Here is a 21,144-nt window from a genome sequence, read left to right as displayed (position 1 = left end):
GCCCCAGCATTTTGGCTACCAAGAATGGGTCCAAATGGATTATTGATTACGAAATATCAAGACCTCGGTCTTGTCCTGTTTAAGTCGGTGGTAATTTGTTACCATCCAGGCGGCCACAGCCTGCATGCAGTTTTTAAAATTGGTGGCGGAGGCTTCTATGTCCTTTGTGATGGACACACTAATTTGTATGTCAACAGCATAGGATAAAGCCTGAAGCCCAAAATATCTAATCAATTTAGCCAGCGGGGAGACATATATATTAAACAAAGTTGGACTCAGTGATGAGCCCTGCGGGACCCCACATTGAGTGGCTATGGGTTCAAAGTGGAACTGGTCCACCCACATTGTCTGTGTCCTGTCCGTCAGGAAGGATCACAGTAGCTTCAAGGATACGACCTGATTAAGAGTTACTGTGTGGTGAGGAATAATGATACCCCCTCCCAACTGCATCAGTTTGGGGGAGTAGGTTTCAAATGGGGAGCCGGATTTAATCCACTGAAGAAACTGTTCAGGCAGCTCATGGGATAGAGGGGAGAAAGCAGAAAGGCAATATTCCATACTCTTAGTCTGTGGAGGGCTAAGTGCAGTGTAATTATTCTTTTGGGGGTAGATGGAGGGCTCAGAATTGAGACTGTCAAAGGAAGAGTAGAGGTAAAAAATGTAAGAATCACTTGTGTTTAAATTGCACTCACCGGCATTCAGCGTGTTTAAAGCGGAGCTAACGCTGACAAACACACGAACTCTTCCCCTCGCGCCCTCCCACCACGAGCGGAGGCCACGCCCCCTGAGGCCACGCCCCCCACAACACTCGCGCATAAAAAGCGCCGAGTCTTGGGCAAGCAACAGAATCAAAAACGGACTCCTGAGGCGGAAGCCGGGAGTAAGGCAGAGCACTTTTTAAAACTTTTATTGTCACCACTTTACCTGTATTTAAGCACAGATCACTTGTGTTTAAATTGCACTCACCGGCATTTAGCGTGTTTAAAGCGGAGCTAACGCTGACAAACACACGAACTCTTCCCCTCGCGCCCTCCCACCACGAGCGGAGGCCACGCCCCCTGAGGCCACGCCCCCCACAACACTCGCGCATAAAAAGCGCCGAGTCTTGGGCAAGCAACAGAATCAAAAACGGACTCCTGAGGCGGAAGCCGGGAGTAAGGCAGAGCACTTTTTAAAACTTTTATTGTCACCACTTTACCTGTATTTAAGCACAGATCACTTGTGTTTAAATTGCACTCACCGGCATTTAGCGTGTTTAAAGCGGAGCTAACGCTGACAAACACACGAACTCTTCCCCTCGCGCCCTCCCACCACGAGCGGAGGCCACGCCCCCTGAGGCCACGCCCCCCACAACACTCGCGCATAAAAAGCGCCGAGTCTTGGGCAAGCAACAGAATCAAAAACGGACTCCTGAGGCGGAAGCCGGGAGTAAGGCAGAGCACTTTTTAAAACTTTTATTGTCACCACTTTACCTGTATTTAAGCACAGATCACTTGTGTTTAAATTGCACTCACCGGCATTTAGCGTGTTTAAAGCGGAGCTAACGCTGACAAACACACGAACTCTTCCCCTCGCGCCCTCCCACCACGAGCGGAGGCCACGCCCCCTGAGGCCACGCCCCCCACAACACTCGCGCATAAATTATGTGTAATCCTCGGTCGCGCAGCGGGCGAGCGCAGCGGGCGCGACGTTTGCGCGCCGAAGGCGCGCCTAGGGCAAGCCCGTCTGCGCCCGTCCGCGACCGACCGGGACCAGGGGCCATATCCCCTACAGGCTTCAATACATCCAGGGCAGTTACCACCCGCTACAATCGCAGCGAATTACTAGCCCTGAACAAACCTATCATAACGACAAACTGCATCCAAACCGGCCCTGGCCTATCCTATGGACCCATCTCATGCCGCTCATGTCAATGGACCAGCGTGGGCCAACTCTCAACGGATTTCCACACAATCCCTACTAGCCACCAGCACGAACTAAATTGCCTATACTTCAACGCCAGATCCCTACCCAAGCATGCCTTAGACATATGGGACATTTTAACCTCAAAAACCCCAGATCTGGTTTTTATTACCGAAACCTGGCTATCTGATGCCAATGCTCCCGACCTAGCCAACGCCCTCCCCCCAAACTACAAAATAATCACACAAAATAGACAAAGCAAGAAAAAAGGGGGTGAGTCGCCGTGATTTTCAGGGACCACCTAACTTGTCTCACGGATACAATCAACGTATATCCCGAACATGAGCAGCTATCATTCAAAATTCTCACTGACAACTTCGTTATGCTAGCAGGCGCAGTTGTCTACAACCCACCAGGACAACAAATCAACCTCAGCGCCAAACTCCTGAATCAAGTACTCCCTTTGTGCTTAAAGCACAAAAACTACATGATCATTGGGGACTTTAATGTCCACTACGAAAATCCCAATGCCCCTGGAGCTACACAGCTCAAATACGACATGGAAATCCTCCAACTCAAACAGCTGGTCGAGGGCCCTACGCACATAGCAGGGCACACTCTGGATCTCCTCTTCACTAACATCGAGTCGACCACCCTCAAGGAAATCCTCCCCCTGACATGGTCCAACCATTTCATGCTCTCATTCTCACTCAAACTTCTCGGTAAACCCGTAAAGACCAGACCCACCCCCCTCACCGCCAACAGAGCCTGGAGACTAATCAACGACTCCAACTTCCAAAATCACTTTCACGAAATTGACATCTCTCTACCAGACAACACATCTATTGGCAACAACGTCATCCGGCTAGAAACCGGAATCCGCCAAACATTGGACAAAATAGCACCCTTACGAGAAGTCAGGAAAAAAACAACCACTAACGAAAAATGGTACACCCCCACCCTTAAGAGCCTTAAAAGGGAATGCCAAAAAACAGAACACCAGTGGAGACAAACGAAAGACTCTGTAACCAGAGCCATCTATACCGCCAAAAGGAAACAATACATCCTTGCCATTCGAGAGGCAAAAAAAGCATTTCTTACCCAACGAATTCACGAAAACCACAACTCTGCAAAAGAGTTGTTCAAAATTGTGAAAGAGCTCAGCAACCCATCTAGCACTTCGCAAACCCTCACCCCCTCAACAGAAGCATGCGAACGGATTAGCACTTTTTTCTCCGAAAAAATCAACAACATTTATTCCACCTTCACCCCCTCCCGTCCCACCACCCCCCACGACAACCCTGATGTATGTCCACCCACATCCGACAACGACAACGATCATCTAGACGTAAGCAACTCCCCACGTCTAACCAATTTCCAACCACTCTCTGAAGAAGAGGTGTTAACAATTCTCAGAGCAATAAAATCTGGCTCTCCTCCAGACCCCTGCCCGCACTTTGTGTTCTCTGAAATTGCACCGACTCTCTGCCCCCTCATAACCAAACTTTTCAACCAGTCCCTCGCCTCCGCGTCCTTTCCGGATTGCTGGAAACATGCATCTGTAACACCCCTCCTGAAGAAAGCTGGCTCCGATATCCTCAACCCCGAGAACTATAGACCAATCTCACAGCTTCCCTAACTCTCCAAGGCATTGGAGAAAATGGTCAACCTACAACTGTCCAAATACCTGGAGGACAATTCGCTTCTGGACCCCACCCAAACCGGATTCAGATCCAACAACAGCACCGAGGCTACGCTGCTGGCAGTGTCGGACAGTATCAGATGCATCACCGACCAAGGAGGATCGGTGGCTCTGATACTGTTAGACCTGTCGGCAGCGTTCGACACAGTGTCGCACAAACACCTATTAAACATCCTCCGGAGCAAAGGAATACAAGACACAGCGTTACAATGGATTGAATCCTTCTTGAGCAACCGCACCCAAGCAGTGCACATGGGCCAATTCCATTCAAAACCCCGTCCCATTAGCTGTGGAGTCCCACAAGGGGCCTCTTTAAGCCCCACTCTCTTTAATGTCTACGTCTCATCTCTGGCCGACATTGGAAGAAAGTGGGGCATCGGCATCTATTCATATGCCGACGATACACAGCTGATGGTGACCATGGACGAAAGATCCGAAAGCCCAGAAATAACCAAAAACAAACTCCACAGCTGCCTCTCTGAAATGGCAGACTGGATGGGCAACCACTGCCTTAAGCTCAATGCAGCAAAATCCGAAATACTACTGTTCGGAGGAGCCAAACTATCGTGGAACGATACGTGGTGGCCACCGTCACTGGGAACTGCCCCCACCCCGAAACAATACGCCAGAAACCTTGGCGTTATGATGGATGACGCACTATCCATGAAGGATCATGTGCGCATACTTTGGGGTAAAGGATTTGCAATCCTGAAACTCCTAGCCAAAATCTTCACCTGGATCCCACTTGACTGCCGACGTACGATCACCCAGGCCCTCCTAGTTAGCCGCCTGGACTATGGCAATGCCCTTTTTTTTTTTTTTTTAATTTTATTTTTGTTGTTGCTATCACATGGTATACAATGACAATTAATCGTTCTGTAGAGCAGCGTCAACATTCGGCTGTCTACGATTACTAGAGCAACTTTTTATTTTTTCCCCCCCCCAACATAAAACTTGCTACTTCAAGGGTTGCAGTACATGATCTTAAACTGTAGGCTATTGCAACATTGGTGTGTGTATATGCTTTCAGCAGCCCTAAAGACAGTCTCCGGTAGTACCATTCTCTCCTCCAGTTATGTCCCCCAGGTCCCGGGGTCATGCTGTGTATCTGGGCCTTCCTCCCCCTCCCCCTTTCCTTACTCCAGATCCTCATCGTCCCCTGAGCTGTCCCCATCCTCCTCTTCAGGCAAAGGCTCACAAATGTCCCCCCTGTATATATTCCATGGTGCCCAAATTCTGTTCCATTTACGTGGATTATGTCTCTGCTGATATACTGCCCTCTCTGTCACCATGAGCACGTCCATATTTCTGCACCATTGTGCCAGTGTCGGTGCCTCCAGTGCCCCCCAATTTTTCGCGATATCACGCTTTGCCAACATTACGCCAATGACCACCCAGCCCTTTGCATGCAATGACAAATCTGTTGGGCCCCACACATTCAGGAGACAAATTCTGGGGTCAGGCATAAACGGGTTCTGGAGGGCTTGGCTGATCGTGCGTGTGACACGCCTCCAGTAGTCCTGTATGATTGGGCAGGTCCATATAGTGTGGAACAGTGTACCCTCCTCTCCACATTTTCTCAGGCAATAGGGGTGTTCTGCTCTGTGTATTTTGTATAGTGTAGTGCGGGTGTAGTAGACCCTATGTAGTACTTTGAGTTGGACCAGCCTGAATCGGGTGGAAATGCCCGCCTCCCTGGGCGATGCCAGGGCTGCGTTCCAGTCTGCCTCATCTAGGTCTCCTATCTCATCCTCCCAGTGTTCCTTCAGCCTTTCAAGGGGATCCAGTAGGTTCTTCAGCAGTTTACGGTAAGTGAGGGAGGTTGCACTGGACTCCATGTAGTCCGTAAGCAATCGGTCCTCTAACGGTGCTGATTCCGGTAGCGTCACACCTGGTTCCAACACCGACAAGAGTGCGTGCCTGATTTGTATGTACCTGTATGTTTCGGTCACTTCTAGGTTATATTGCTCCCTCAGGGTCGCAAAGGAGAGCACGCCATCCCTTGTCCATAGGTCGCCCACCGTGGAGATCCCAATGGTATCCCATTGATCAAACCCTTTTGAACTGCGCAGGTTGCCGAGGGCTTTGGTGTCCCACAGTGGCGTGAGGTTAGTGATCACTCCGTCCCATGCGAGCCGTCTTTGCGCTTTGTGCCAGATGGCTACTGTGTGTTTGGTAGGTCCCTCTAACTTTCTCACTAGTCCTTTGTTGTAGAGTGGGGCCAGAAGGGTGGATGTGCCTAGCTGGTGCCTATCCGCCTGATATGCCGGGTCGTCATGTGCCGCGTAGACCCATTGGTTGATCACCTTGAGGTGAGCGGCCCAGTAGTACAATTCGAGGTTGGGGAGGGCTATCCCCCCACTGTACCAGTCCCTGGTTAACTTCAATTGCGCCACCCTAGCCGGTTTGTCACCCCACAGAAGGCCGGATAATTGTGCCGCCACGTGGCGGAAGAATGAAACGGGGACCATCGCCGGCGTGTTTTCCAGGACATAGAGGAAGCGGGGCAGCGCCATCATCTTGAAGAGCGCTGCTCTACCTAATAATGTTAGGGGGAGATTTTTCCAGTGGCGCACATCTGCCTTCAGCCTGTCTAACTGGGGTTTAAGATTCAGGTCAATGAAGGTTGAGTGATCCCTCGTGATCCGTATCCCTAGGTACTTAAAGGAGATGTGTTCTACGAGCAATTGGCAATCCTCAGGCAGCGCTGGCAGGTCGCCCTGCACCATGAAGATTATGGACTTGGACCAGTTAAGTTTATAACCTGAGGCTGTACCGTGGGCTTCGCACAGTGCCAGTAGGACCGGGATGCTGTTCGTGAGGTCCATGAGGTAGACGAGCATATCATCGGCGTATAGGGAAACTCTATCTTCCCAACCGCCTCCCCATTGTACGCCTTTCAACAGCCGGGTGGTTCTGATAACTGTGGCTAGGGGTTCCAATACTAGGGCGAACAGTAGTGGCGAGAGTGGGCACCCTTGTCTCGTGCCCCGTGCCAGCGAAAACTCCCTTGATATGTTGATATGTGGCCATTTGCGGTTACCCGCGCCACGGGTTCAGTATACAGTAGCCTGACCCATGATATGAACGTCGGGCCCATACCCATGTGTTCCAGGACCGCAAAGAGATAGCGCCACTCCACCATGTCAAACGCCATTTTGGCATCTAGTGACAGTACCGCCGCTGGTTCTTCCAACCGCGGGGCTCGGGCCAGCACCCCGTGCAGCCGTCTCAGGTTCAGCGCCGTACTCCGGTGCGGCATGAAGCCCGACTGGTCCGGGTGTATCAAATGCGTCAGGTGAGGCAGGAGCCTGGTGGCCAACAGTTTCGCCAGGATTTTACTCTCAGCGTTAAGGAGGGAGATCGGGCGGTATGATCCGCAGTCCTCAGGGGGTTTGCCGGGCTTGGGTATCGCGACAATTGTGGCCGTGCGTTGGTCAGGAGGCAGTCGCCCCCGTTCCCGACACTCCTGGAACATATCAAGCAATGGCGTGGACAGCGTTTCGGACATAATTTTGTACCACTCTATCGGTACACCGTTGGGGCCTAATGCTTTCCCCGGGTGTAATGCTGTTATGGCTATCTGTATTTCCTCCGCCGTCAGGTCGGAGTCAAGCTCGTCTCGTTGGTCGGGGGTGAGAGTGCGGGTCGGCACTCCTATGAGCGAGCTCTCCGCCATCTCCTGCGTGACCTCATACTCAGGGGTGTACACGGAGTGGAAGTGGTCTGCCAGGAGTTCCACTATTCTTGCCGGACTTGTATGCATCTCGCCATTAGGGTCTTTCAGCTGGAGTATGGCCCTCTGACCTCCCCGCGCTTTCTCCAACCACGCCAGGAGTTTCCCTGCTTTGTCGCCCACGTCGTATACCCTACTCGTAGTTGCCGACATATGTTCCCTCACTCTGCGGCGCAGAAAGTCGGTATGGCGCTGCTGGGCCATTCGGAGCGCGTGTTGTGTGTCCCCAGTTGGGTTCCCTTCGTGGTCCTGTGTCGCCTTGTCAAGTTGTCCCTCCAGATCTATCAGTTCCTGACGCCGTGTGTGCTTGTGCTGCGCGATCACTGAAATCGCCTGCCCGCGGAGTACCGTCTTATAGGCCTCCCACAGGGTCGTAGGCGACGCCACTGAACCTACATTTTCGGTGAGGTAAGATCGTGTATTTCTTTTCAAGGCCTTGGCTATGTCAGGCTCCCTAAGGTAACCCGGGTAGATGGGGAAGATTCGCCTATGGGTCCGTTCCTGACTGGAGAGAGTCAGTGTTAGCGGGGAGTGATCGGAGACCCCTCGCGGTCCAATCTGAGCGTCAGCGAAAGTGAGGAGACCCCCTTCCAACGTCAGGAAATAGTCAATCCGTGACAGGCTGTCGTGAACTGCCGAGTAGTATGTGTATTGCCGGTCTACTGGGTGGAGTAGCCTCCAGATGTCCACTAAGCCCTGTGCTTCCATGAAGTCCTGCAGTTTGGAGTGTGCCGGTATTTGTGTGCGCATCGGGTGTCGATCTAGGGAGTCTTGAGCCACTGCATTAAAATCCCCGCCCAGGACAAGGGCCCCCTCTGGAAGGTCTAATAGGAATTTACCTAGTTCCGGGAAGGCTATAGTGTGCAGTGCCGGCGGGATGTATACCGATACTATGTTAAGTGGTTTCCCCTCCCATTGTCCATGCACCGCTGCGAAGCGGCCCTGTGTGTCCACTGCCACTGATTGGATTATAAACCTGGACGAGCGGTGAATTAGTATCCCGGTGCCCCGGGACCCCTTTGTGAACTCAGAGTGGGCTACCATGCTATAGCCCTTCCTGTCTAGGGCCTTTGTGGCCGTGCCTGTGAGATGTGTTTCCTGTAGTAGGACCAGGGCGGGATTCAGTCTTTTTATACTTTGCAGGACCAGCCCTCGCTTAATTTTGTCGCCCAGACCCCTCACATTCCAGGACATGAGGCTCAACGGGGATGCCCGCCCTACATCAGTGCCCTCCCCCATCATGTTCGGGTATGCGGACTGAGAAGTCGTGCGCATGGAGGACCAGGAGGTCCGTGTAGCGACTCTGCGTGCAGCATCGTGACATTATCATTCTGTGTACATGTGCCCCTTCATAGCAATCTTGACCCCGTGTAGAAACTAAGAACCATAGCCCCATCCTACCCCCAACTCCCCCCCTCCCTGCCCCCCTGCTCAACGGACTCAAAACTGCCCGCCCCCCCAACTCAGCAGAGTGCTTGATCCCAACCCATAACATAGTACTTGCTCGCTAGGGTGAAGATTCCTCCGTGGTCGGCGGCCCCCTTCCTCAGCTGCGGAGGCCCTTCCGCCCAGTGTCCAAAGCGGCCTTGCATTCTTCGTTTTCATCGGTTTATCCAGGCAACAGCAGTGATTCATAGCCCTCCGTCAGCACTGTCCACCTGATGGTCGGCCAAAGGAGAATGTATCTCTGCGTCTTCATCGTCGGCTTGCGAGCCCTGCCGAGAGCCAGCAGTACGGTGCTTGTTCTGTCTGTTGGAGCGACGGGGGAGGCCCGCCGGTCTCCATCCCTCTAACCAATCTTGCGCCACCTCCGGGGAATCAAAAAACCAGGTCTTGTTGTCAGCCACGACCCGAAGCTTGGCCGGGAAGAGCATTGAATACGGGATTTCTCTCGCTCTCAGTTCTTTTTTGACTTCAAAGAAGGTTCTCCTCCTCCTTGCAACCTTGGCCGTGTAGTCAGGAAAGAATGCCAGTGTCGCGTTTTGGATCTTAATGGGAGGAGAGTTCCTCGCCGCCTGTAGGATGGCGTCTCGATCCCTGAAATTGAAGAGTCTTGCAATTATTGGTCTGGGGTTAGCGCCTGTCTTATGGCGTCCTCCCGGTACCCGGTGCGCCCTTTCCACCGTGAAGAAGGCTGAGAGTCCTTTGGGCTTCAGAGTCTCTTTGATCAGGTTCTCCACGTATAGGTCCATCGCCCTCGTGTCTTCCGATTCTGGCACACCTATTATACGGATGTTGTTCCGTCTTGAGCGCCCTTCCTGGTCATCGAGCTTATCGCGCAGTTCTTTATTTTCTTTTGAGACGCGTTCCATGCTAATTTGCAGTTCAGACACGTCTTCAACCAAGGATTTGGTCACCACTTCCATGTTGTTCACCTTCTCCGTCATTTTATGAAAGTCCGCCCTTATAAGCGTAATCTCAGCTGAGATCGACCCCACCGTGGCTTGTACCTGCGTGAGGGCCCGCATGACGTCGTCAATTGTCGCCTTCTTGCCGCTGGGCACGTCGACCGTCTTGCTTGATTGTGGTTTGGCTTCCTGCGAGGGAGAGCCGGGCTTTTCATACGCAAACCGGTCCAGGCGTGATTGCGCCGCCACGTTTTTAGGCCCCTTGCCGGCCATTTCGGCGTACCTTGGGCCGACCTGATGTTGCGTCGTCGCTTCACCCCAAGTTCCACTGGGGGCCGTTTCTCCCTGACCTCCTCAGACAGCTTTTAGGGGGTGGTCCCGGGGCCCACTCGGTGTGTAGGGGTAAGGTGCAGCCTTTGAGGGGCGCTCTAGGTGTTGCGTCTCGTAATGGTGCCAGGCTGGACCGGGTCTCCGTTGTTTGGTGGTGCGAAGCTGCCAGTAGGGTCTCGGGCCAATTTGCGGGGCAGGGGACCGGTCGGCGCCGCCCTGAGGGAATTGTCACTGCCCCCCTTAATTGCCACGTGTGCCACCTCCTTCTCGTGGCCGCCGGAGCCACTGCTCAGGACCTCTGATGTAGGTGGGGGGCCCCGGGCTGATGCCAGACAGACGTCAGGGGTTAAGGAGTATATAGTTCACGGTTTGCGTTGCATCAAATAGCTTTGCAGAAAAGTCCCATTCCGTTATGTTCTCCTCTTGTACTGTGCAGTATGAATAGGTAGAAACACCCCCTCATTGGTCGAACCTAGAGCCACGTTGCTTCCAAAGTTACGATTAAGTACCAGCTGGCTGCTACCACCACCGTTGCAGCTTGTACACAAGATTTCAAATGTGCATTTTGACATGAACTAAACTGTGAACTAGATCGAAGGCAATTCGCCGCTCAGTGCGTCCTCGGGCGGCGGGGGGGAGTTGCTGCACGTTCTAGGTAGCAGCGCGGATCCCCGGTCTCCTTCCCCAGCGCTCCTGTCGCCGCCGGCCAAGATGGTGGCTGCCGGCCTGGATTTCGCCGCTCTGTGCGCCGGCCTTTGCCCTCGCCGGGCGCCCGGGATTGTTCCTCTCTCACCTCCGACGTGCCCCACGCCAGGATTCGCGGGCTTCTGATGTCCGGTGATGGCGGCCGGGTGCTCCGGTCAGTTTATTGCCGCCGCTCTCCGCAGCCGGGCACTTCCGGTGGTTCGGTGCCCGAGACGGGCCACTTCCTCCCCGTCTTGCCGCTCACTGTGGTCCCCGGTCTGGTCGCTGCGCGCAGGCCCCCCCTGGGCACTGCTGGAACCGCACTTCCCGACCTCGGATTGAGGTCCTGCTTGTCCGGATCGCTGCCGCTTGGTCCTGGGCTTCTGTGCCTTCCCGCCCGGGAAGTTTTAAAAACGGATAGATGATCGGATTGATCCGGGAGCCGCCTCAAACACGGAGCTCTTCTTTTAGGCTGCCTCCATCGCCGGCTGCTAGCCACGCCCCCGGCAATGCCCTTTTTGAAAGAATGAACGAGCAACTGTTCTCCCGCCTACAGGTCCTGCAAAACCAGGCAGCCAAACTGGTATGCAACAAAGGCAAACGAGATTCGGCATCAGCATGCCTAAAACAACTCCACTGGCTGCCAATGCGCCAGCGTGCCACATTTAAACTCCTTTGCCACGCGCACAAAGCCCTTCATAAAACAGGCACTACAATCCTGCAAGGGAAAATCGAGTTCTATATTCCAAACAGGAATTTAAGATCCAATAACTCAGCTCTGGCAAAACCCAAGCGCATACACAAAACAAGGACAGGTGGACGAGCCTTTTCTCACCTGGCGGCCAAACGATGGAACGAACTACCTATGGATCTGAGACACACCGCAAACCTCCTCCAATTCCGGCAAAAACTCAAAACCCACCTTTTCCCCAAAAACTAACCTCCCCCCGCACTATCCCAGCAGTCCCTTTTTCTTTTTAGCGCCTTGATATCCCATGGGATGAATGCTGCGCTCTATAAAAACTAGAAATAAAATAAATAAAAACTAGAAATAGAAATAAGAATGAAAAAAGTTTGCCATACGATTACAGAAGACCTGCGAGGACTCGCTATTGGAGGTAACAGTGGGTATGGAAAGACTATTTATCAGTTTAAAGAGATCCCCTGATGACTTAACTGATGCAGTCTTCTGATTGCAATACAGGTATTTCTTTGTCCTAATGGCTGCTTTGTATTCTACCACACTAGCCTTAAAGCTGGCTCTTTCGAGCGTATCATAGTGTTTACACAAAGTGCAATCTTGTCGGCAACAGGCCTGTCTAAGAATTCTCAGCTTCTCTGAGAACCAGGGAGAGGTGGGCTTCTTCCTACCTATATAAGCTTCTTTAAGGGGAGCAAGAGAGCCTATGGCTGCTGTAAGCCATGATGAATACTCTATAGCTGTTAAAAAATACATTTTGTTAAAAATGTTTGTTCAAGTATGGATTACTGCTAGAATAAACAGAGATAAAGGAAGAATAAAAAACAAACATTGATTATCTTCAATGGACTGCCTTCATTTATGCGCTGTGCATCCTAGGTTGTGGGAACACATTAGCCTCCAACTTTTTCATGTTATATTTACGCTCAAAGATGGAGCGCTTTCTGGGGGGCACACGCCTGATATTTTGCCTTGAGCATCACTAGAAGTTGAATAGCATTACATTAAAGGGAGTGCAGTCCACCACTTTTTGCATTGAATACTCTATACCTGCCATGTCAATGTCTTTATGATCAGTCCAGTTTTGATTGTTAAGAGCCCATGAAAAGGTTCTATACTCAAAGTTCTCCAATTTCGTTTAAGCACCTTGTTGATTTCACTCAAGGCAGTTTTATATGTAGAGGGAAATGATAGAGAAAACGGGACAGCATGATGGTCAGAGCAAATGAGGGGTAGAGGTTTGTCAAACCTAAGCTGATGGTCATTGGTGAAAATACTGTCAAGAATTTGTCCTGCAACATAGCATCATGTCTTTGAAAGGGAGAGAGACATCCTTCAATATCGTTGGGCCCAATACCAAGGAGGTGGATTGAAAGTTGCAAACAGGGCAACTAGTGAGGTGATCAATCAAGGGTTTTTCTAAGCTAAAGGGGGACAATAGGCTACAGTATTACCCTGTTCCCCTATTTTAAGGAGTTGTTCTCTGGAATCAATCAGAGGATTGTTCTTTTGCATGGTGCAAGAACCAGGGTTCCTGGCACACGTGCAGAACATGTGTGGACGGGTTCAGATGGGCTTGCCTTTGGCACGCCCACTGCGCGCGTCCGCCCAGGTGGCCAATTTATGGCTGATCCTTAAAGCACTAGGTTGCTAACTCATCCAGAAGTGCTCCAAGCCAATCAGGGAGGCTCCACTTACCTTCGCTCAATCAGCGAAACACGCTGCGGTGGACCAGAGAAGGCGCCATGGTAACCGTAAACTTAATACAAAATTAAACACTGGACAGTGTATTTTAAAACCTCATCCGGTGCGGCAATGCAAGTAAAAAAACTGGGGACTCAGACGAAACCACACAGCAGCCTACCATCCGGCTAACCGCTGAACGTCTGCCCCAGGTTGCCAATTTAAGGGCGATCCTTAAAGGACTAGGCTGCTAACTCGGCGGGAAGTGCTGCTAGCCATTCAGGGCAGCTCCGCTTCCCTACGCTCAATCGGCACAACACGTCACAGTGTACCAGAGAAGGAGCCAAGGTAACCGTAAACTTAATTACAAATTAGACACTGTGCAGTATATTTTAAAGCATCATGCAGCTTGGGAATGCAAGGAAAAAACAGGTGATACAAATGAACACCATAGCAGCCTGCCATCCAGCTAACCGCTGCGCGTCTACCCCAGGTTGCCAATTTATGGCTGATCCTTAAAGGACTAGACTGCTAACTCAGCCGGAGGTGCTCCTAGCCAATCAGGGTGGCTCCATTTTCCCCCTGCTCAATCGACGCAACATGCCACAGCGGACCAGGGAAGGAGCATTTTATGAACTACAAGTGACAAAACAATCTCTGTGTTAAAAGAAGGACCCCACTAACCTATCTTCATAAAGTAAACATCTTACATCTGAATATTGCATGATGTGCTCAGCAGGAGACACATTACCCTCTATGCTACTTTGATTAAGAAATGGGACAAGACAAAACACGGATATCTCCAACAAATGCATTAACCTCCAGAGTTATCTTACCATTATTGTTATTGCCTGAGATTTGCTGGGCACTCAAAGATCTCTGCAGAAGGTGCCTTAACCCTGTAAGATATTTTTTAATGCAGACTTTGTAACCAATTAAGCCCAACAGATTTTTTCTACCACATTTCCCTTTGTTGCCAGTTTCTTTCTACAGAGTTAAGAAAAAAGGTAATAGTTGAAGCCCAGATTTTGCATCAGGGTTGCATCACTTCTTTGGCGCAATGCTGACACAAAATCTCATTAGTTACATCTTATCTTGTAATGCACTCAAATGTACTAATGATAGACCTGCTGAACATATGTGTGAGGTGTTAAGATCTGATGCCACTTCTTGTGAGGTCATGGTTGTGATGCGACTTCCTGTGATGTCACTTCCTGTGATGCGATGTGTGATGTCGTGGGCTATGATGCCACGTGCCGTGATGCCACACGGCATGATGCCATGTGCCGTGATGCCACTTCTTGTGATGTCACTTCCTGTGATGTGATGTGTGATATCACAGGCTATGATGCCATTTGCCGTAATGCTGAGCACGAAGGAACCACATGGTTCCCTTCCAAGCTGCACTGCCAAACGAATCCAATGTACCAATTTCATATTTAGCTCCTTAGTTACACCACTTTTCACTTACTTTACTTCACGGCATGATGCCACGCGCTGTGATGCCACATGCTGTGATGTCATGTGCTGTGAAGTCATTTACATACTACCTAACTTGGATAATATCCCAACCTCTTTTTTCAGGACTTGTGCCCTGTGTATGTCTATGTTTGGGCCAAAAAGTATTTGAAGCCGAGAACCCCTTAACCTTCAAAGTAGCCCTAAATCTCCATGAGAAAATAAAAATATCCATGGTGTTGCTGCGGAGTTTATAATTCTGAAAAGTTCAGTAATTACCATTAACTGTCCTTACTCCTAGTCCTAGTTTTCCTCATCACAATCCTTCCATATGTGAGGTGAGGAGTCACGTCAGGCACCTATGGACTGGGACAGCGAAGATGGAGGAGCAGGCAGCATGTCTTTCTCACCACTCATTTCCATTGCCACCTCTGCCACTTTGTGTGATTTTGGGCGGTTTTAGTGACAGAGATGCTCAGAACAGGTAGAAATAGGTGGATCCTATCTGATAGAAAAAAGTCATGCGCAATAAGGGCCATAGTTTAAGTTTCTCCATTCCCCACTTGTGACTAACTCCAATAATATTTTTTAAGGGCAGGCAGTGGTCCCAGGGACCACTACCTGCCCATAAAATGTTTTAACTAAACGTTTCATTTTTGAATTTTTTTAAATGCACCCCGTTTTCCTTTCAGGAAAACAGGCGGCATTTAAAAAAAAGCTGGTTAATTTGAAAGCAATCCCAGACATGATGGTCTGCTGAGCCAGGCAGGCCACCATCCATGGGGGGGGGGCTGTCATTCCCAATGGGCTCGCAAATTGCAAGAGGCTCATTAATATTCATTAGTCTCACAATTTGTGACCCCATTGGGAATCGCAAACAGTATTAAACACACTATTGTACTTGCAAAATAGTGCCTCGCATATTGCGAGTCGCAAAAGACTAGCAATTTGCGAGGCGCTATTTTGCGCGTCGTACATCAGGCCCTTAAAGCCTTGATTTTTCATTGTTGTTCTTTGCTTCTAGTCTGTAAGTTCTCAGTCTATTTTGTGGAAAAAGCATCCAATCTCTCTTTATCTGAAGAGCAACACTGATGTGCAAGAGAAAGTTACTCTCCAAACATTGTGAGATGGAAGGAGCAGCAGGGCCGGACAGGCCTTTTTAGGTTTCGCCTGCAGAGCGCTTGCACTGTGCTTAAGAAATCTATTGTTTTTAATATAAACTAAAAAGGGACTTACATCACTCCTCCTCCCTTTCCTGTCTTCTCATTGGTTCCTGTGCATGCCACTTACCATTCCTCCATTTTCTATTGCCTGTAGCATATTTTCCTGCATTTACCAATGCTTGTTACTTATCTGCTTCTCTTATCAGTTTCCCGCCACCAAAATACTGTCAATATAAGCTTTGCTGGAACTATATTTTCATAAAGTTTTGCCTTATACTCTTGCAGCATATTTATATAACAATTTATCACCCGGATAGATAAGGGGCCACATGCTTCATGCATGTTTGCCCTCGCAAAAGGTCCTACTTCATTTGCAGGGGCTAAAAGGCCTTGTCTGTTGCATCAAAAGCTTTCCATTCACAAAAAATTTTAATTACCTAAATTGCAAATGCATTTAAGGAATCACAATTTGCGATTCCCTAAATGTGATGCATCAAGTCTTTCCAAAATGCAAACTGTGCATTTAGAAAATGCTAATTACCATGAATTTCAAGTTGATGGTCATTTGCGCATTCTGTGAAAAATGCACAAAAATGTATTTTTCAACGCGACATGTGGCACACACGCATGCCCTTAGGGCATGTGTGTGTGCCACATGTGCACACTTACCTTTTAGGGGGGCTGCATCAGGGGGGCCCAAGGCCCCCTGGCACTCTTGGAATTACATTCACAATTTGCGATTACCAATTTGGTAATCGCAATTTGCGAATGCATTCCCATTCATTCCTATGGGCCTATAGGCTATAGGCCCATAGGAATGAATGGAGTTACATTATCTAATAGCAATTTGCAATTTGCGAATCGCTATTAGGTAATGTTTATGGATCACAACATTTAATGCGAATCTTACATACATAAGGAATTGCGATTCCTAAATAGCGATTCCTTATGTTGATGCATGTGCCCCTAAGTGATTTGCATAGAGTCACAGAATGTTATGTGGCGCGGCCAAAATTCTAATCTGGATCCCTAGCATTCCAGTCAGCAGCTCTGGCCACTGCACCACACCATCTCCACTGCCATCGTATCTGTCATGGAGCTCTTTCCTTCACTCTGACGAGGATTGATGCAAACAGCTCTTTATTCGTTACATAGGCAAAACCGATTCATTACCAATGCTTGTTTTCCAAGGGTTATTGCATCAGTTGCCTGGAGCCCTTGAAGGCTGGTTATGAAAGGCCAGGGCTGGTACTGATGCCTCTGCCACTTTCCCAAGCTCTCCCCAACTAAATTGTAGCAGGCATGGGGAGGCTTCAAAAGAGAGATAGGGGAAGGAGGTGGACATTTAGAGAGAAAGCGATTAGAGAAGGGAGGGGAGAAGGAAAGAAAGAGAATGGATGGATGGAACGAGAGAGATAGTGCAAGGAGAGGAAAGAAGCAGGGCTAATTCGAGCATTTTGAATTACAAGTCAGCCAGGCTGGACTGGCCATGCTGGTCATTGGTCATTTCTGCAGGAGGCTGGAAAGATGGGGCTGGTTTGTTCCTGGGGCCGGTTTTGTTACAGGGGGCCAGTTTATCCCTGAGCTAGAGGGCACTGTATTAAAAAAAATATTTTTGGTTTAAAAGCACCCGTCGCAGAGTTCTTTCACATCCAGCAGTTTCCAGATAACAAGAAAAATATCAATATATCTCTGGTGATTATGTTCCTGCTTGAGAGTAATAGAATTTTTTTCTAGTGGCAGTTCTGTGCAGAGGGTTAACATGCCTGCTGCAAAGAACATGTACCAATCCGATCACGGAAAGGTATTCTATGTGGATAGCTCAGTGGGTTACTGCTTTGTCATAGAGATCCTTTTATTACTTGCAGTTCATAAGTTACAATTGTAATATAGCACAGTGAGCTGTGGCCTGCCATCAAAGACCTGCATGCAAACTACATGATACAGGTCCCAACGTTTTGTTTTTTGCAAGTCTTTCAGTATCCTAATGTTGCTAAAAACTAAGGGTTTGTTTGGGTAGAACATTTTTTTTATTGGTAAAGCCAACCTCACCATTGTTTTACGTTTTAAATCCTGATTTGTGCTGCTGCAAACTAAGCACTCTTAAAAAATGCCTACCAGTATGGATGACATTTAAATCTTACACCTTGCAGTCACCTTTGTCATATGTAACATTTTGTATACACTGATCTACACACTTATGATTCATTGTCTCTGTATGTGTGTGTGAGATGCAAAGTGCTCCGACACCCTACACTGATGTGAGAGGCACTATAAAACAAATGAAATACATGTAAGAGGCACCATGGATAGATGAAGTGCACTGTTGGAGAGTGATAATGAGGGAATCTGCGAAGGAGGAGGTTATTGGGGTGGGGGGGCTAAAAATATTGTCACACTGGGCAACCATCAGTCGGACTGCCGGGCCACTTATCAGGGTGGAGAATGCTAACATCACTCGAAATTGTCTTAAATTGTATTCTCAGCTACTTGACTGTGCTTAATATTGAACGTGTGCACTTATGTTAAAATTCATTTTTCGTGCTTGACATCCTATTGTTTGTGTTCTTCATAAGAATATCTATAGATATGACTGGGTATCCTGGTGCACCACACGGTCATCATGTACTATGCTTTGAAAGCTCATACAATTGAACATATAATGAAAAGTTTATTGCAGAATGCACCATTTTTGCAATTTTTTCCCAATTTTTCTTGGGAAGCAATCCTCCCAAAAAACCCGGTTATTAGTCAAGCTCGCTCGCTGTGCTCACTCACACACTGTACGGAGGCTGTTCTGCAAACATGTAACAGAGCTGCTTTGGGTTCCTAGTGTGGCCCTGCAAGTCAGGCCCCGAATATCAGAGAGCGCCGACAGGACAGGTAAGTATTCGGATCTGGCTGGTTTCGGGCAGCGAAAGCGAGAAAGTATATTGTGGACCATTCGCGATTGCAGTGCCACTGATAACGGTACCTCATCACCAAGTATCCGAACAGGGAAGCATCAATGAAAGATGTTTGCATCGAGATAAAGGCCGGTTTTTGAAGAGAGCCGCCTGTGCCGTGGCGCCTGTCAGAAGCCCTGCTCCTGTTCGCGTGTGATAAGGCTATCTACTGAAAGCCAGCAAAGCTCACAGTTTCTGAGAGTTGCTAAGCAATGATGTATTGCTCGCCTCCTATTTGAACTTAAAATTGATCGCACAAAGTTGATTGGATAATTAACATCATATTTTTTTTGTATGTGATAAATCTTTAAACAAAAAGTTATGAAATGCACACACATGTTGGCAACATATATATTCAGTTCTAATTGCCGCATCTTTGTTTGCAAACTCTACTCTCCACCTTCATATTTCAAAATAATGGAAAGTTCAAGAGAGATACTTGGGTCTACACAGGGTTACGTTTGAATTTATATCATTCCATCCAACCATCCTTCCCTTTCCGTACCTTCTCTCCCCCTCTTTCTGTTGATATGTCCAACCAAAGTCTTTCTGTCCTCCAATCGACCCTTCCAAACTCACCCATACATCATTCGTCCATCCTTCCATCCTTCACCACACAAGGAAATAATGTAAAGTGATGCTATAATCTACAATTTTGTTATTCTCCCAGTGGTTACCTGAGAAGTAGATTAAACTTAACATTGGGGCATACAATATATATATATTAAAATTCATCGTTTAATTGTAATGCTTTACTTTTGTAACACAGTTATAAGCAACTTCGATTCCCAGGTCAGCCATTCGTTAGTGGAAATAATCCAATTGGCCAGTGAACTAGTCCAAATCAACCAGTGGATGGATCTGATGGGAAGCTTTGTAATATCCCCACTAGACTAAGGTAACATCATCCACACTGACCTCGTAAAATGACTTATTACCATATAACAAAGACTCGATAACAGATTGTGCATTAAACTTTTTTAATTGGGAACAATCAGGCCTCCTCCGAAGGAGAGCCACTAGTGACCAGTTGAAGTCAGAATTAAATTAAATATTCTCTGCAAATTTGATAGAGCCTTCTGAGGAAAAGGCCCACAATACCTGCAAAAGTAGCTCCGTGCTATATTCCAGCCGCAAACCGATCCGCATCAGTTGCTGCTATCTTGCCCGCTCATGGTCGCGACGTCGATGAAACACAGGGGAAGTTCCTTGTCTTTGCAAGCCCACTACCAGTATTGAATGCCCTCCAGCCTGTCTTGAGATCTAAACCTCATTCCAACTGAGCACTAAACTACAGGGTTCAAATATCACCGAAAACCAGCTGGGGTTCACCCATCACCCCTTATCGGGGACTTTCTCTCTTCCAATCACTTTATCCTCTTACTAAACTGTACTTTATTTCTTCTGTTGTGCTTTGAATTATGCAAAACGTGATACACAGAACAGTAAATACACAAAATAAATAAATAGACAAATAAGTATAAATAATCTTCTCTGAGTTTCTTGGGACTCTTTTCTGTTCTTATTTTCTATCTTCCTAGGAATGGGATACACTCTCTACATCTTTGAAGCTGATTAGCAACCCATTTAGGGTATCAGTAGTCTTTCATGGGGTCCAGTCTTGAAAATCGTCTTCTGCATCATCTTTCCCTTTAGGTCTTCTTGCCGTGCCATTGTCAAATAATCTCTAAATAATGTGGTTTAATTGCTGATTTTTATAAAAAAAATATGTTAACATACCCTGTGGCTTTTCACTCTTGTTTCTATTTGGTTGGTAGTTGCTGGCACTCTTAACAAGCCCAAGCCAGCATCTAAAGCTGGGATGATGGCACAGGGGAAGTAAAGACAAATATTGAGGAATTAATATTCTTCCTGATCACTAAAGTACTAGTATTAGCCACATTCTTAAAGCCCCACTAAAGGGATCACGGATAAGCCATAAAGGGCAGGGGCATGAGTGAAAACATTCATATTATAATGTTAAGAGCTTTACTTCCTTTGAGGAACTGATCATCTCATTTTAGGCCAGCTGTGGACCCATTACAGAAAGCTTTTGACTGCTTTTAGAATGTTGAAATAGACATGGCTGTGGCTCGCCTGAAATCTGTTCACATACAGGTTGCTACTGATTTCTTAATAAAGCAGTGCACTAAATAAACTCGATAAATTAAACTGAGGTATTTAGTAGGGTTCCATTTTTTAATTTTCTTCTCCAGATCAAGAGAGCTCATGAAAGAGGTTAAAGTTCATACATGAAGTTTTGAACGAGATCAAGCAATTTACAGGCACCTAATGCACAGGTAACCGTTCCCACTGCTCCAGCCCAAACACAAGCAAGAAGGGGCATTTTGTGTCATTGGAAGGCAATGAAGGAGAAAGCTGGTCAAGCAAGCATAGAGAAAGAGTGACAAAGATTAACCTTGTCTGTAAAAAGGCATACAGCATGGCAGTTCTATCGTTTAATGAAAAAGGTAACTGGCCCTACCGTTTTGT

At 48.2% G+C, this 21,144-nt stretch overlaps 1 protein-coding gene across 1 annotated transcript in view; it reads left to right on the top strand.

Annotated features, from left to right (window-relative positions):
- TTC34 (tetratricopeptide repeat domain 34) overlaps positions 1-21,144 on the top strand; it is a 554,282-nt gene that overhangs the window by 9,209 nt on the left and 523,929 nt on the right. The window lies entirely within an intron of this gene.

The sequence above is a fragment of the Lissotriton vulgaris genome, chromosome 5, assembly GCF_964263255.1.
Source record: "Lissotriton vulgaris chromosome 5, aLisVul1.2, whole genome shotgun sequence".
Classification (NCBI taxonomy): domain Eukaryota; kingdom Metazoa; phylum Chordata; class Amphibia; order Caudata; family Salamandridae; genus Lissotriton; species Lissotriton vulgaris.
The sequence above is the reverse complement of the archived record's forward strand: the minus strand, read 5'-3'. Positions and strand labels throughout refer to the sequence as shown.